Source organism: Budorcas taxicolor, chromosome 21 (genome assembly GCF_023091745.1).
Source record: "Budorcas taxicolor isolate Tak-1 chromosome 21, Takin1.1, whole genome shotgun sequence".
NCBI lineage: Eukaryota > Metazoa > Chordata > Mammalia > Artiodactyla > Bovidae > Budorcas > Budorcas taxicolor.
The window spans coordinates 61,613,164-61,628,885 of record NC_068930.1 but is presented as its reverse complement, the minus strand read 5'-3'; the positions used below and the strand labels follow the sequence as shown (position 1 = coordinate 61,628,885).

The window sequence follows — 15,722 nt, the reverse complement described above, 5'->3', positions numbered from 1 at the left end:
AGTCCAGGCTCTTCTTGTAATTTCCATGCCTTAGCCTTGGACTTCTTCATTTGAACAATGAGTTTCAGTGGTTTAGTGCAGAATGGTGATTAGAAACCATGACCTGGGTGTTCTGTATGCTTATTGATACCAAGCTGACACTGCTTCTTGGCTTTCTGGCAGACCAAACTAGGCAATATACATGTATATGTGTGTGTGTAGGCATGTATAGGTTAATACACACATCTAATGCCAACTCTTCCATCTATACATCCTTTTAAAAACCATGAATTTATACCAGCATTTCTAAATCCAATTCAACACTCAGCATTTAGTCTTTCCTTCTTTTATTTTCTTTTTAAATATGGAATGCTTCCTGAACTGTCATATCATCCTTGCACAGGGGCCATGCTAATTTTCCCTCTATTGTCGCAATTTTAGTGTATGTGCTGCTGAAGTGAGCACGCCCTCTTTTCCAATAGGACATTACTCTCGCCTCTGGTGGTGAGCAGCTGGATCCCATTATCTTCACTCTGTTTCCGTGTTTGCTTGCTCCCCTGTTCGTACCAATTCCTTGACCACTAGAACTCCCCGGCCCTGCTATGTTCTCAGCTTGGCCGAGGGAAATGGGGATACACCAGATGCACATCTTAAAATATTATCCATCCCTTTGCTTTCCTCCCCCCACCCCCCTCCCCATCAAATAGCCTCCTTGTAACAATTTGGGCTCCGTTTAGCTTGCTTATAGGTACTTATTTCCCAGGTGGCACTAGTGGTAAAGAACCCACCTGCCAACGCAGGAGACATAAGATACTCGGATTCGATCCCTGGAGGAAGATCCCCTGGAGGAGGAAATGGGAACCCACTCCAGCATTCTTGCCTGGGGAATCCCATGGACAGGGAGTCTGGCAAGCTATAGTCCATGGGGTCACAAAGAGTCTGACACGGCTGAAACAATTTAGCTCACACACACACACACACACACACGCACACACATAGGTACAGAAGAAAGTAATCTCTAGGCCACAGGGAAGCTTGAGATTGGATTTGCCTTCTGCATGAAGAAAGAAGGTGCTCATCAAAAGGATTGGACTGCAGGACGCCTTTGAAGGAGGACACTGGAAGCACAAAGCCTGGAAGCTTCTCTAGCCTGAGCCCTACTGGGCAGACGGGCGCTCAGGTAGCTGCTCTTCAAGAGCATCCAGCTATCCTCAAGTACCATCACCACCACGCAAACAGCATCCCTGCCAGTATCATGCTGGCAGCTTTGTGTGTGTTATTTCTTTTCAGTCCTCACAGTAATATTAGGGGGAGGCACCATAATGGTCCGTATTTTACAGATGAGGATAAGTCTTGGAAAAGCGAGGGAACCTGCCCAAGGTCACGTGACAAGCATCAGGGTCATTACTTGAGCCCTTGAAGTCCAGCTCCGCCAGCACCACTGTCCTGCCCTGAGCCCTTGACCTCGCACTTCAGTCTTCTCTTGGCCTCCACCTGTCGTTCTGACGCTGCCCATGCTCTGGCTAGTTCTAGCTTTGTCCAGGAAATTGAGTCCTGGGTGCACCAAAGCTGTCAGTGCCAAGCTTTAAAAAAAAAATACCACTGTGTGATATTTAACAAGTGCTTCCCCAAATATGTAACATACATGTGTGTGTGTGCTAAGTTGCTTTCATTGTGTCTGATTCTTTGTGACCCCATGGACTGTAGCCTGCCAGGCCCCTCTGTCCATGGGGTTCTCCAGGCAAGAATACAGGAGTGGGTTGCCATGCCCACCTCCAAGGATCTTCCTGCATCAGTAGGTGGTTCTTTACCACTAGCACTACCTGGGAAGCCCGATGTAACCTGCCTGTGTAAGTCATAAAGCAGTAATAAAAGAATCCCCATGCCCCAAACCTACTGCCAACTTAAACATACACTAACAAATGCTTTTTAATTAGGCTTAATCTTTTATATTTTTAGAGAGCCTTTGTGTTTTCAAAATGCAAAAGCTTTTTAAATTTAATCTCCTCACTGCAAAGCTGCATATCCCCTGTGGATTAGCTGGCTCCCTCCCTCTGTCATCTTTTCTCTGAGGGGTGAGTCCTTGGCTGCTGTGTGTTTTTCAATCACATTTCAGACAACAAGTCCTATGGGTCTTGTCCAACTTTACTTTCAGATACATCACAAATCTGGCCACCTCTAGCCTCCTTCCCTAATCCAAGCCATGGGCAAGGCTGGATCCTGGCAGTAGCCTCTTAGCTACTGTCCATCAGGTAACCACAGTGAGCTTTAAAAAAAAAAAAAACGGAATCAGATTATGTCTCTTTCCTGCTTGGTCCTGGCCCCTGGGACATGTTTGCCTGCCGACTCAATCCTGAGTCCTTGCACTGACCTAGAGATAGGGTCAGAGCCACGGTCTTTACCAAGGCTCACAAGGCTTACTTCCACGGGTTCCCCTTCACCCCCCACCCCCAACTCTGATATCTGCACACATGACACCCTGTCCCTTCTGCCTGGAATGCTTTTCCCCAGGTATGATCACAGCTCCTTCCTTCCTCCTATAGGGCCGCTGCTCACTGGCATCTTTGCTTCCTTTGATCACTTCTTTTTTTGGCCGAACGGCATGTGGGATCTTAGTTCCCCGACCAGGGATTGAACCTGCACCCCCTGCACTGGAAGGGCAGAGTCTTAACCACTGGACCGCCAGGAAGCCCCGCCTTTCATCACATTTTATAAGCATAAGATAAATTCACAGAAAATAAAACCTACCTAAGCACATACTTAAAAAAAATTAATAGGATGTACTATAACATAAAGGGGAAATAAAAGAAAATGAATGTTTAATCATTTAATATGTATTTTAACAAGTAGATCTTCTGGCAGCTCTCTGCACTTATACCTAGAGTTCTTATAAATGTGACAACCACAAAGATGCAGTGTGTTGACTCAAATTCCACAGAGATGTGATTTCTTAAAACAGCGAACAATTCTTGGTGGAGTCCCAAGCAAGACAAAATGTAACCTTCTCTCTGTGTATTAGATACATAGTTCTTGAATTCCTGAAGATGCAGTGAGTGATAAATCTGTGTACAAAATACTTTCTGCTTATTTATAAAACCATTTTAGGTTCTAGGCTCATATAATTATAAGCAGAGTTTTCAGCTACATAGATGTCTGCTGGGACATTCCAGGGTTGCACAAAGGAAGCTGGTTTTCAATCTCTCATTCTTACATTTGTCGTGTGCACTGCAGGATGTCTGGCATGCCTGTTTGTTCTTCAGTTGCTAAGTCGTGTCTGACCCTGTGAACCCACTGACTGCAGCACTCCAGGCTTCCCTGTCTGTCACTAACTCCCAGAGTTTGGTCAGATTCATATCCATTGAGTCAGCGATGCCATCCAACCATCTCATCCTCTGTCCACCCCCGGCTCCTGTCCTCAATCTTTCCCTGCATCATGGTCTTTTCCAAGGAGTCCGTTCTTCACATCAGGTGGCCAAAGTATTGGAGCTTCAGCTTCAGCATCAGTCCTTCCAATGAATATTCAGGGTTGATTTCCTTTAGAACTCAATGGTTTGATCTCCTTGCTATTGAAGGGATTCTCAAGCGTCTTCTCCAACATCACAGCTTGAAAGTATCAATTCTTTGGCACTCAGCCTTCTTTATGGTCCAGCTCTCACATCTGTACATGACCACTGGAAAAACCATAGCTTTGACTCTATAGAACTTTGTGGGCAAACTGATGTCTCTGCTTTCTAATACACTGTCTAGGTCTGTCATGCCTTTCCTTCCAAGGATCAAGTGTCTTAATTTTATGGCTGCAGTCGTCACCATGATTTTGGAGTCCAAGCAAAGAAAATATGTCGTTGCTTCCACTTTTCCTCCATTTGCCATGAAGTGATGGGGCTGGATGTTATGACCTTAGTTTTTTTTAATATTAATTATATGTATTTATTTCAATTTTTGGATGTTCTGGGTCTTTGTTGCCAGGAGGGCTTCTCTCTAGTTGTGGCGAGTGGGGCGGCTACTTTCTAGCTGCGGTGCATGGGCTTCTCACTGCGGCGGCTTCTCCTGTCACAGAGCATGGGCTCTGTAGAGTGTGCGGCTGCAGTAGCTGTGGATTTCAGCTCTAGAGCACAGGCTCAGTAGTTGTGGTTCACGGGCTTTGTTGCTCTGAGACCTGTGGGATCTTCCTGGGTCAGGGATTGAACCTGTGTCTCCTGCATTGGCTGGTGAATTCTTTACTGCTGAGCCACCAGGGAAGCCCGATCTGTTTTTTTTTTTTAATGTTGAGTTTCAAGCCAACTTTTTCCACTCTCCTAGTTCACCCTCATCAAGAGGCTCTTCAGTTCCTCTTCACTTTCTGCCATTAGAGTGGTATCATCTGCATATCTGAGGTTGTTGATATTTCTCCCGGCAATCTTGATTCCAGCTTGTGCTTCATCCAGCCGGCATTTCACATGATGTACTCTGCATGTAAATTAAGTAAGCAGGGTGACAATATACAGCCTTGACATACTCTTTTCCCAATCTGAACCAGTCCATTGTTCCATGTCCGGTTCTAACTGTTGCTTCCTGACCTGCATGCAGGTTTCTCAGGAGACAGGTAAGGTGGTCTGATAGTCCCATCTCTTTAAGGATTTTCCACAGTTTGTTATGATCCACATAGTCAAATGTTTTAGTGTAGTCAATGAGGCAGAAGTACATGTTTTCTGGAACTCCCTTGCTCTCTGCATGATCCAGTGAATGTTGGTGCGCCTGCACTGGCCAGCTAAACACCTGGTGTGCAAGCTGCCCGCTCCCCGGTTACTGTGACTGGCAGAAAAAGCCCGGAAAATTGTCAAAATGTCCACTAGGTGGCGCTATAATCCAGGGTGAGACCCATAGGTGGGCCCCCGCCCCCCGCCCCACCATTTTGATTTTTCCTTTCCTCAAGCACCACCCCGTTATCTTGAACAGTGGTCTCTGTTTTTCGTCTGTGTCTGAGAGTAGGATAGGAGCTGCGGGAGGGCAGGGCTTGTGTTTTTCGACGCTGCATCCCCAATGCCCAGAGCAGCGGCTGGCACGTGGAGGACACTCAGAGAGGGAGTGGGTACATGAGCGCTGCCCCAGAGCACTCTAATTTCCATCCCCGGAATTCGACATTAAAGTGGGTGCAGAATCGGCTCAGGAGAGAGGCTGGGCAAGCTGTCACACATCCACCAAGCGCAAGGCCTGGGTTTTGAAAAGCAGGCGCTCTCTGTCCACACGCAGAACTGCCAGGCTGTGCTGGTCACTCGCTGAGCTGCGTCCGACTCTTTGCGACCTCATGGACTGCAGCGCCAGGCTCCGCTGTCCTTCACCATCTCCCGGAGCTTGCTCAGCTTCACGTCCATTGAATCAGTGATGGTATCTAACCATCTCATCTTCTGCTGCCCGCTTCTCCTCTTGCCCTCCTCCGGCTGTGTACCCCTCCTGATAGACTCTGGGCAGGGCTGCGTGTGTGACAGCAGAAAGGAGTCTCGCTTAGGAGCCAGAGATCCAGGTTCAAGGTGTTGTTTGGCCACCCACTTGCTGTGTGACATTGAGCAGGCCACTTGGCCTCAGCCGCTTTATCTATCAAAGGAAGTGGTGGAACCAGTCAAAAAAGCTAATTTGATGCCAGACCAGGTAAACAGACATATTATTGTCTGTCTCAAGGCAAGAGATTTCGACTCTGCCTTGAGGCAGCCAGGAGGACCCAGGTGGGCCTGGGAGAGCCTGGAGCAAATTCTAAGAACATCCAGCCAGGGTGTGATGACCATCCACTCCTCTCCGAAGGGCAGTCAGAGCACAGAGTCCTGTTGGGTGTCCCAGGGGTGCCTGGTACTCCTCACCAAGGGTCGGGAACTGGAGGGGAGGCTGATGTCCACACTGCAGTAGTCAGGAGAGAGGGACTCCTCATGGTGACCTCTGTCTTAGGTTAAAGATGAAAACTTCTACAGAGGGAGTCAGAGGGAGTCTTAGGCTGGGTACTAAAGACAGAAGGGCTTTCTGGAAGTTGGGGTGTGGATGTAGCATGAAAGACTCTTTGTGACCCCATGGACTATATAGGAGTCGTGGACTAGACAGAATTCTCCAGGCCAGAATACTGGAGTGGGTAGCCTTTCCCTTCTCCAGGGGATCTTCCCAACCCAGGAATTGAACCAGGGTCTCCTGCATTGCAGGCAGATTGTTTACCAACTGAACTCTCAGGGAAGCCCAGATGGAACTTGGGCACTGTGAATGAGCAGAAGTCAGCAGGAGAGGGGTCCACAGAGCTTCTGGCAGATTTTTTGAGTATTTTCATACCAACATGTTGAAGAGACGGTCCCTGACTTGTCTTTAAGCTTGGACACCCCCCTCCCGTGGCCCCTGACTGTCTGCTCTTAAGGCAAAACTGCTCCTGTCTCTTCTTTTCTCTTGCCACCGGGCCTTGAAAATCCACGAGAGGCTTTCCTCAAGGACAGCGTGGAAGAAGCTGCTCTGATCTAGCCCATCAGCCCTTCTGGGGCCAGGCCTGCCTGGATATTTCTGGCTCTCCCAAAAGAAAACAAGCTCTTGCCCAATAATGTAAGCAGGCAAAAATCTTTACCCAACAAAACAAACAAACCCAGTTCCTCTAGGCCATGCCCAGCCTTCCTAATATGGCATCCGGGATAGGACCCTTGGCATCTGATCAACATGGATAGTCCCACTCCCAGGAGAGAAAAAAAGGAACTAACCCCAGGTGCCAGATAAAAGCCACATTCACACTGGGTTGGCTTCCAAGGTTGGATGGGCTCTTCACGGGTAGGGTTCAACATACCTGGATGAGATACAGGAGGCTGAGTTAAATTTGAATCTCAACTACAGATACTGTTTTAAAAGTATGGACTGCCCTGGTGGTACAGATCATGAGGATTCACCTGCCAGTGCAGGGGACACAGGTTTGATCCGTGGTCTGGGAAGATCCCACATGCTGCAGAACTGTTTAGCCCGTGTACCGCGCCTACTGGGCCCAGCTACTAAAGCCTGCAAGCCTAGAGCCTGTGTTCCGCAACAAGAGAAGCCATCACAATGAGCAGCCATCACGCCACCATGAAGAGTAGCCCCGTCCGCCCCGCCTAGAGAAAGCCCACACGCAGCAATGAAGACCCAGCGCCACCGAGAGTAAAATAATAATAATAAATAAAGGATAAGTACATCTCACAGGCCATTTGGGACATACTTATACCAAACACTTATCCATTGTTTATCAGAGATTCAAATTTAATTGGCTTCCAGTATTTTTATTTGCCGGATCCGGCAACATTTTGGGGCTGCATGTAAATACAGTGAAGAAGAAAACTGGGGTCTGACTGGTGTCTTAAAAAACAAACAAAACACCAAAAACATTTTGTATTGGGATATAGCCAATTAACAATGTTGTGATCGTTTCAGGTAAACAGCAAAGGGACTCAGCCACACATACACACGCTCAGTCGTGTGTGACTCTTTGGTACCCCATGGGCTACACAGTCCATGGAATTCTCCAGGCCAGAACACCGGAGCCTTTCCCTTCTCCAGGGAATCTTCCCAACCCAGGGATCAAATCCAGGTCTCCCACATTGCAGGCAGATTCTTTAGCAGCTGAGCCACAAGGGAAGCCCATACATGTATCCATTCTCCCCCAAACTCTCTCCTATCCAGGCTGGCACACAACATTGAGCAGAGTTCATACAATAGGTTTTTGTTGGTTATCCATTTAAAATGTAGCAGTGTGTCCATGATCTTCCCAAAGTCCTTAACTATCTCTTCCTGCCAGCAGCCATGAGTTTGTAAGTCTGAGCCTCTTTCTGTTCTGTAAGTCAGTTCATTTGTAATGGAAGCAGCCCCTGTCAAAGGAGGACTTCGTGCAGGTGACTCTGAGAGTTAGTACCTGATGTCATGTACATATGAACACTCAGCCTCTTTGCACTAAAAATAGCTTTCACCATTTTAAAACCTACCCTGGAAGTTTGAAGTCAGTTTCAGCCTTTGGGAAATATGTTTGACTTTTGTTACAGAAGGAGTTTGAACCCGTCATTGCCCTCTGAGGAGTCATTTCCAAGGACGAAATCATAAGTAGGCTGTAGGGACCCAGCACTATCTATAATAATTGTAACATGTTCATAGCAGTGCTGTACATAAGAGAATTGCCGAATCCTCCCAGAAAGATTGAAAACCAGAGAATAACTCAGGTTCAATACCCGGGGGCCAGTTATGTGAGTTTCTATGTGCCTAATTCTAGACAATTAGGCAGTCATCAAAACCAATGCTTATTAAAGCTGTTACAACACAGAGGGTGCTTAAAATTTGATGATGAGAGGGGCCAAAACAGAACACGAAATTAAAATAAAAGCTTGTTACTTGTCGAGAGAAAAGACACTGGAAGGAGATAAGGCTAATTTATTAGGATTGTTTTATAGGATTTATAGGATTGCTAATTTGTTAGTGATTGTCAGGTAATTTTTTCTTCCATAGTTTCTTTTTCCTAAAGGCCCTTTAAAGAGTGTATTCATTTTATCTCATTAAAAAAGACCCTGATGCTGGGGAAGGCAGGAGGAGAAGGGGATGACAGAGGATGAGATTGTTGAATGGCATCACCGACCCAGTGGACCTGAATTTGAGCAATGTCCGGGAGATGGTGAAGGACAGGGAAGCCTGGCGTGCTGCAGTCCACAGGGTCACTAAGAGTCGGATAAGACTGAGCGGCTGAACAGCAACAACAGTTCATTTTATCATTAAAACAAAACAAAACTGAAAAGTCCTCCAGGATCCTCCCTGTCTTCCCAGATAGACAGGAAGAATCCAGAATCTACCCAAGGTTATCTCACAAAGGTCTACGCTGTGATTCTCTCGTCTTTCCTCCCTACCTTCCAGTGAATCAGGAGTACTTAAGAAATGCCTCTCGGGCACAGCCTTGCAAACAGAGTAGTTGGAATATTGAGCTGAGAACACCTAAAGTCTGCCCTTGAGGGGCTTAACAGCCACACTGTTATGCAGCACCTGCTAATTAACCCCTAGATTTGCCTCCTCCAGAATGCCTGCCAGGATACCCTCTTCCTATACTCTCTCAGGGCTCTACGTCCTCACCTGATTTCCCAGGTGAAGATCATGAGCTTCTTAAGGTCAAATGCTGTGTCTCTTTCTGCTGACTCCCTACTGCTGCTGCTGCTGCCGCTGCTAAGTCGCTTCAGTCGTGTCCCACTCTGTGTGACCCCATAAGACGGCAGCCCACCAGGCTCCCCTGTAATTGGCCTCAAGATAGGTGTGAGTAGGGCTTCCCAGGTGGCGCTAGTGGTAAAGAACCTGCCTGAGATGTGAGTTCGATCCCTGGGCCAGGAAGATCCCCTGGAGGAGGGCATGGCAATCCACTCCAGTATTTTTGCCTGGAGAATCCCTTGGACACAGGAGCCTGGTTGGCTATGGTCCACAGAGTCGCAAAGAGCTGGACACAACTGAAGCAACTTAGCAGCAGCGTATGTGTGCTAAATGAATGTTTCCTGTATCCTACAAATGCATGGAGATGACTTGGAGCGTACTTCACCTTCTTTGGTTTGTCATTTTAATTTTCTTAGCTGCTTGCCTCTTCCAGGCCTGGTCTAGCCTCCAGTTGCTACCTATCCAAATATGAGAAAGGTTAAGACTTCCTTTTGTTGTAAATGTGTTTATGGCCTCACACATCTGAACACTCAGTGCCTTTTCATTCATTTGCTTGAATGGATCCACCAGAAACCTCAATTAGTTTATTGTTATATGACTCTATAAAAGCAACTTTATACATGCTCAAATTTACCAATTTTGGGGATAAAAACAGTGCTTGTTTAAGTATAAAAAAGAAAAGTGGAGAATTTATAAACTGTGTAACTGTTTAGAGCAGGGGTCAGCAAACCTTTTCTGGAAAAGGCCAGATGTAAACATTTTTGGCTTTGCTGGCCATGCGGTCTCTGTCACAATCACTCAGCTCCATTGTTGCAAGAAGGCAGGCACGGACAAGACAGAGAAGAGTGGGTGTGCCGAGAAACCTTGGTGTGTGCTCGCCGAGATCTGAATTCCGCGTCATTTTCACATGTCATGAGTTCTTCTTTGGATTTCTCCCTCCCCTGCCCCCTACCAAACATTTAAAAATGAAAGAACCATTCTCAGCTCATGGGCTGTACGAAGACCAGTGGCGGGTTTACTGCATGGGCCTTGAGTTCAGCTCCAGCCTCATCAGTCACTTACGCTTATCTTTTTTTTTTTTTCCTCTTCTTAAGTTATTTATTTTTAATTGAAGGATAATTACAATATTGTATTGGTTTCTGCCATACATCAACATGGATCAGTCATAGGTATACATATGTTTCCTCCCTCTCACCTTCCACCCTGACCTTTAAAAAATATATATTTTATTTGGTTGCATCTGGTCTTCACTGTGGCATGCAAACTCTTAGTTGAGGCATGTGGGATATAGTTCCCTGATCAGGAATTGAACCTGGGCCCCCTGTACTGGGAGCTCAGAGTCTTAACCAGTGGACCACCAGGGAAGTCCCTACACTGACCTCAGGGCAATCTCTTAAACTTTCCACTGCTCACCTTCCTTGGGTGTAAAATGGGAGAAAATAAATGTGAACCTAGCCTAGGGCTGTGATGAGGATGGACTGTGATTCCGCCTGCGCACTGTAGGAGCCTATAAGCACGGGCTTGGTAGCTATTGTTCTTTTAAACTGTGAAGAATACCTGATTTAAACTGTTAACTGTACCTGATTATAAAGAATGATGATAATACTGTGATTCATGTCCTTCCCATATTTTGATATAGTGCTAAGTCCCCACATGCATCCAAATATTTGGAAGAATACCCTTTCTCTGTCTCTCTCTCTTTCTCTCCCTGCCTCTCAGGAAGACTCTTATTTCTGGCGTTTCTTTATGTTGGTCTTAGAGGCAGATGATTTTAAAAGTATATTCTTCATTTCAGGACTTCCCTGGTGGTCCAGTGGTTAAGAATCCGCCTTGCAATGCAGAGGATGTAGGTTCGATCCCTTGTCAGAGAACTAAGATCCCGTGTGCCGTGGGGCAGCTAAGCCCATGAGCCCCAGAACCACAACTCGAGAACCCGTGCACCACAAAAGATCCTGCGTGATGAAACGAAGATCCTATGTGCAGCAACTAAGATCGATGCACCCAAGCACATACATCAATTAATACTTAAAAAATAAAAGTATACTCTCCGTGTCATCGCATAGTATCACCCACGTTAGGTGCCACTCTTTTTTCTTTTGGTCTCACTCTCTCTCCATGTTCCTCTCTCCCTCATCAAGAATTCTGATCCATTGGTCTGGGGTGGGGAACAGACAGAGGTATTTGTTTTTAAAAGCTCCTCAGTGATTCTAAGTGCAGTCAGGGACCCACTGGTCTGCATTTTATTACAGTTTCTAACGTCTTGCTCCTCTCAGTGGCCTGGGGGCCAGCATCAGGGGCTAGACCTGCAGGGTCTCAGGCACCACCCTGGGCCCCCTGAACCAGAACACGCACTTGAACAAGATTCCAGGGGATTGTCAGCTCAGTTATTAATAAGTTAAGAAGCACACAGCTCTTGTGTCGTGCGTGCATGCCTCCCTTTAAGTAACGGATGTATACTTAGAAGTGGTGTCTAAGGCTCGATGCTGTAGACGGATTTGTGTTCTAGATCCGAGGTGGGGCTGGGAAAACGTCAACTGCTGAGGCACATGGGTTTTGTGCTTGTTTATTTTTTTCCTTTTTAAATCTTGGTTTCTCGTAAAGCGAAGTCCGTTTGTCGTCCTCTGTCTGGCAGAGTGCAGGGGGCGGGACTGTGCCAGGAAAAGCAATTTAGGACCCAAGAGGCCACCAGGGGCCTCTTTCCCCATGACCCCAGAGGGTGGACGTCACCGGGGCTCATGGGGCTGTCAGGGGTGGGCTGTGGGTGGCATTTCTTAATATAGTTAGTCAATAGCTGTGTTTTCTAAGTGCCACAGAGGACTAAAAGAATGTCACTTAAATGTCTGGCATGGAGGTTACTGATGACTTTGAGAGGGACATTTCCCAGGCCTTAGAAGGAGACCAGATGTCACAGAAGGGGCCATCATGGAGACAGATCCCTGTGTTCAGGCCTGGTCACTGCTTTTTCACCACTTTGGCTCTGGGCATGAGTATAATCGTGTGAGCAGAGAGCTGGCATCACCCAAGGAGACTTTGACCTTGCAGTCCTTGGAACTTGGCCTTTCTCCGGTCAAAGGAAGAGCTGAACGCTGCTGGCTTTCTTCTCTTTCCTCGGTTTATTGGCCTGTACGAAGGGCACGTTGCTGCAGCCAGCCGTGTTGCAAAACTCGATAGTATAGCCTTGTTTTTCTGGGCATTTCCTTCCTTCTTCCCACCTGAGGTCTTGAGAAGAGGCTTCCTGTCCTAGACCTCCCTGCCTCTTCCCAGGGAAACAGGGAATGGGGGGAGAGCACAGCGGAGGCGGCAGGTCGCACTCTGCCCTTACCCTGTGACCTTCGGCTAAGCATTTCGCCCATCCGAGTCCTCATTCAATATGAAAATGGGGAGAACACATCCCTTTTTGTAGGTGGCTATAGAAGTCTGTGAAGCAATGTATTGAAGAGTTTCTTTGGGGACTTCCCTGGTGGCTAAGAATCTGCCTTGCAATGCAGGGGATGAGGGTTTGACCCCTGGTTAGGGAACTAAGATCCTACATGCCGCGGAGCAACTAATGAGCTAGCAAGCCACAACTTGCCGGGCTCTGCAATGCAAGATCCCACATGCCGCAAGAAACTAAGACTTGTTGCAGCCAAATAAATATATAATTTTTTTTTGAAAGTTCTTTGAAAACCAGGCTCACGGTTTCAGTAGCTGTGCGTAGTCCAAATGATCATCTCTTGGATTGAATCATCTCTTTCCAACAAGACCTGCGATGTCAGCTTAAATCTCTTCCATGCCACTTTTCTTTTTCTGGGAATGACGGCTGACTTTAGAGTCTGATCAGTTCTGCAGTCTTCAAGGAAATCAACTCAGGCAAGATTACTTACTGGTGTTAAAACTATTAGGAAGTCCATCAGCAAGGGAATGGACAGCACAACTGTGGCATATTCATCTGCTGAAATAAGACAATCATGGGGAAAAACCCTGATACCCATAACAATGTGCGTGCATCTCACAGACAATGCTGAGCGAAAGAGCTCATACTATAAGGTGCTGATAATACGAAGTACGTCAAGATTGCCGGGAGAAGTATCAATAACCTCGGACAGAAGATATGCAGATGAAAAAAAAAAAGATATGCAGACGACACCACCCTTAGGGCAGAAAGTGAATAAGAACTAAAGAGCCTCTTGATGAAAGTGAAAGAGGAGAGTGAAAAAGGTGGCTTAAAGCTCAACATTCAGAAAACGAAGATCATGGCATCTGGTCCCATCGCTTCATGGCAAATAGATGGGGAAACAGTGGAAACAGTGGCTGACTTTATTTTTCTGGGCTCCAAAATCACTGCAGATGGTGATTGCAGCCGTGAAATTAAAAGACACTTACTCCTTGGAAGGAAAGTTTATGATCAACCTAGACGGCATATTAAAAAGCAGAGATATTACTTTGCAACAAAGGTCCATCTAGTCAATGCTATGGTTTTTCCAGTGGTCATGTATGGATGTGAGAGTTGGATAAAGAAAGCTGAGTGCAGAAGAATTGATGCTTTTGAACTGTGGTATTGGAGAAGACTCTTGAGAGTCCCTTGGACAGCAAGGAGATCCAACCAGTCCATTCTAAAGGAGATCAGTCCTGGGTGTTCATTGGAAGGACTGATGCTGAAGGTGAAACTCCAATCCTTTGGCCACCTTGTGCGAAGAGCTGACTCATTGGAAAAGACCCTGATGCTGGGAAAGATTGAGGGCAGGAGGAGAAGGGGACGACAGAGGATGAGATGTTTGGATGGCATCACCGACTCAATGGACATGGGTTTCGGTGGACTCCGGGAGTTGGTGAGGGACATGGAGGCCTGGCGTGCTGTGGTTCATGGGGTCGCAAAGAGTCGGACATGACCGAGTGACTGAACTGATACGAAGTACAGAAGGGACAAAACTTACCTGTGTGAAGAAAGTCAGAAGGGTTTTCCTTTGCTTGGGGGCTATTATCTGAGAGGGGCATGAATGGGAGCCTGCTGGGGAACTAGGAACGTCCTCAGTCTTCATTTGAGTTGTGATTATGTGAGTGGAAACATACATCAATGTCTTAGCACAGCAGGAACGTCATGCATTTTCTGATAAACATAACACTCTCTATTATGTAATTTAGTTGAAAGCTTTTAACGAGTCTTATCAAGACTTTAGATCTAACTTCTGGTTTCTGAGAAGTGTAGGGACAGATGGACGAGCTAAATGGTCCCTCGAGGAAGCAACTGGACAATTCCAGAAGGCTGGCCCTTCTGCAGGACAATCAGTGCAGTATCTTTCTCGAGGGTAGTTAGTTGAGGTCAGAAGAGCTCAAAAAACATCACGACCAATGGCCTTGGTCTGGATCCTGGTTTGGACAAACCAGTTGTAAAGGAAACTTTCAGAGGCGCATGCTGTGTGCTGGGTTTAGTTGTTCAGTCGTGTCCGACTCTTTGCGATCTCATGGATTGTAGCCCGTCAGTTTCCTCTGTCCATGGGGATTCTCCAGGCAAGAATAGTGGAGTGGGTTGCCATGACCTCCTCCAGGGGGTCTTCCCAACCCAGGGATTGAACCCAGGTCTCCTGGCTTGCAAGTGGATTCTTTACCGTCTGAGCCACCTAGGAAGCCTGCTTTACAGTATACAATTAATTAAAATATCAATATCTGTTGAAATTTTTTCTAAAAGAAAAATCTGTTAATTTTTTGATAGAGATTACAGTTTACCTTCTATGGAAATTGTAACAATTCAGCTCATATGCATAGAGGCACATCAGAGGCTCAGTCATGTCCAACTCTTTGTGACCTCATGAACATGCCAGGCCTCCCTGTCCATCACCAACTCCCGGAGTCCACCCAAACCCATGTCCACTGAGTCGGTGATGCCATCCAACCATCTCATCCTCTGTCGTCCCCTTCTCTTCCTGCCCTCAATCTTTCCCAGCATCAGGGTCTTTTCCAATGAGTCAGCTCTTCACCTCAGGTGGCCAAAGGATTGGAGTTTCAGCTTCAGCATCAGTCCTTCCAATGAACACCCAGGACTGATCTCCTTTAGAATGGACTGGTTGGATCTCCTTGCAGTCCAAGAGACACTCAAGAGTCTTCTCCAACACCACAGTTCAAAAACATCAATTCTTTGGTGCTCAGCTTTCTTTATAGTCCAACTCTCACATCCATACATGACTACTGGAAAAACCATAGCCTTATGGCACCCCACTCCAGCACTCTTGCCTGGAAAATCCCATGGACGGAGGAGCCTGGTAGGCTGTAGTCCATGGGGTCGCTAAGAGTCAAACACGACTGAGCTACTTCACTTTCACTTTTCACTTTCATGCATTGGAGAAGGAAATGGCAACCCACTCCAGTGCTCTTGCCTGGAGAATCCCAGGGATGGGGGAGCCTGGTGGGCTGCCGTCTGTGGGGTCGCACAGAGTCGGACACGACTGAAGTGACTTAGTAGTGACTAGATGGACCTTTGTTGGCAAAGTAATGTCTCTGCTTCTTAATATGCTGTCTAGATATGGATCAAGTTTTTGATGTCCTTAAGGAATTTTTTTTCCTGGTTTTGTTTTTCATGTTTTAAAGTATGATAATGCTAATTTGGTTCTATTGGAAAATGTTATTTTCAA

The 15,722-nt window shown here is 46.6% G+C and overlaps 1 non-coding gene across 1 annotated transcript; it reads right to left on the bottom strand.

Moving 5' to 3' along the window:
- Positions 1-337: 337 nt before the first annotated feature.
- On the bottom strand, positions 338-444 carry LOC128067170 (U6 spliceosomal RNA). The gene has a single exon (XR_008201371.1). It is a non-coding gene; the product is annotated as a U6 spliceosomal RNA (small nuclear RNA).
- Between the last annotated feature and the right edge of the window lie 15,278 nt (positions 445-15,722).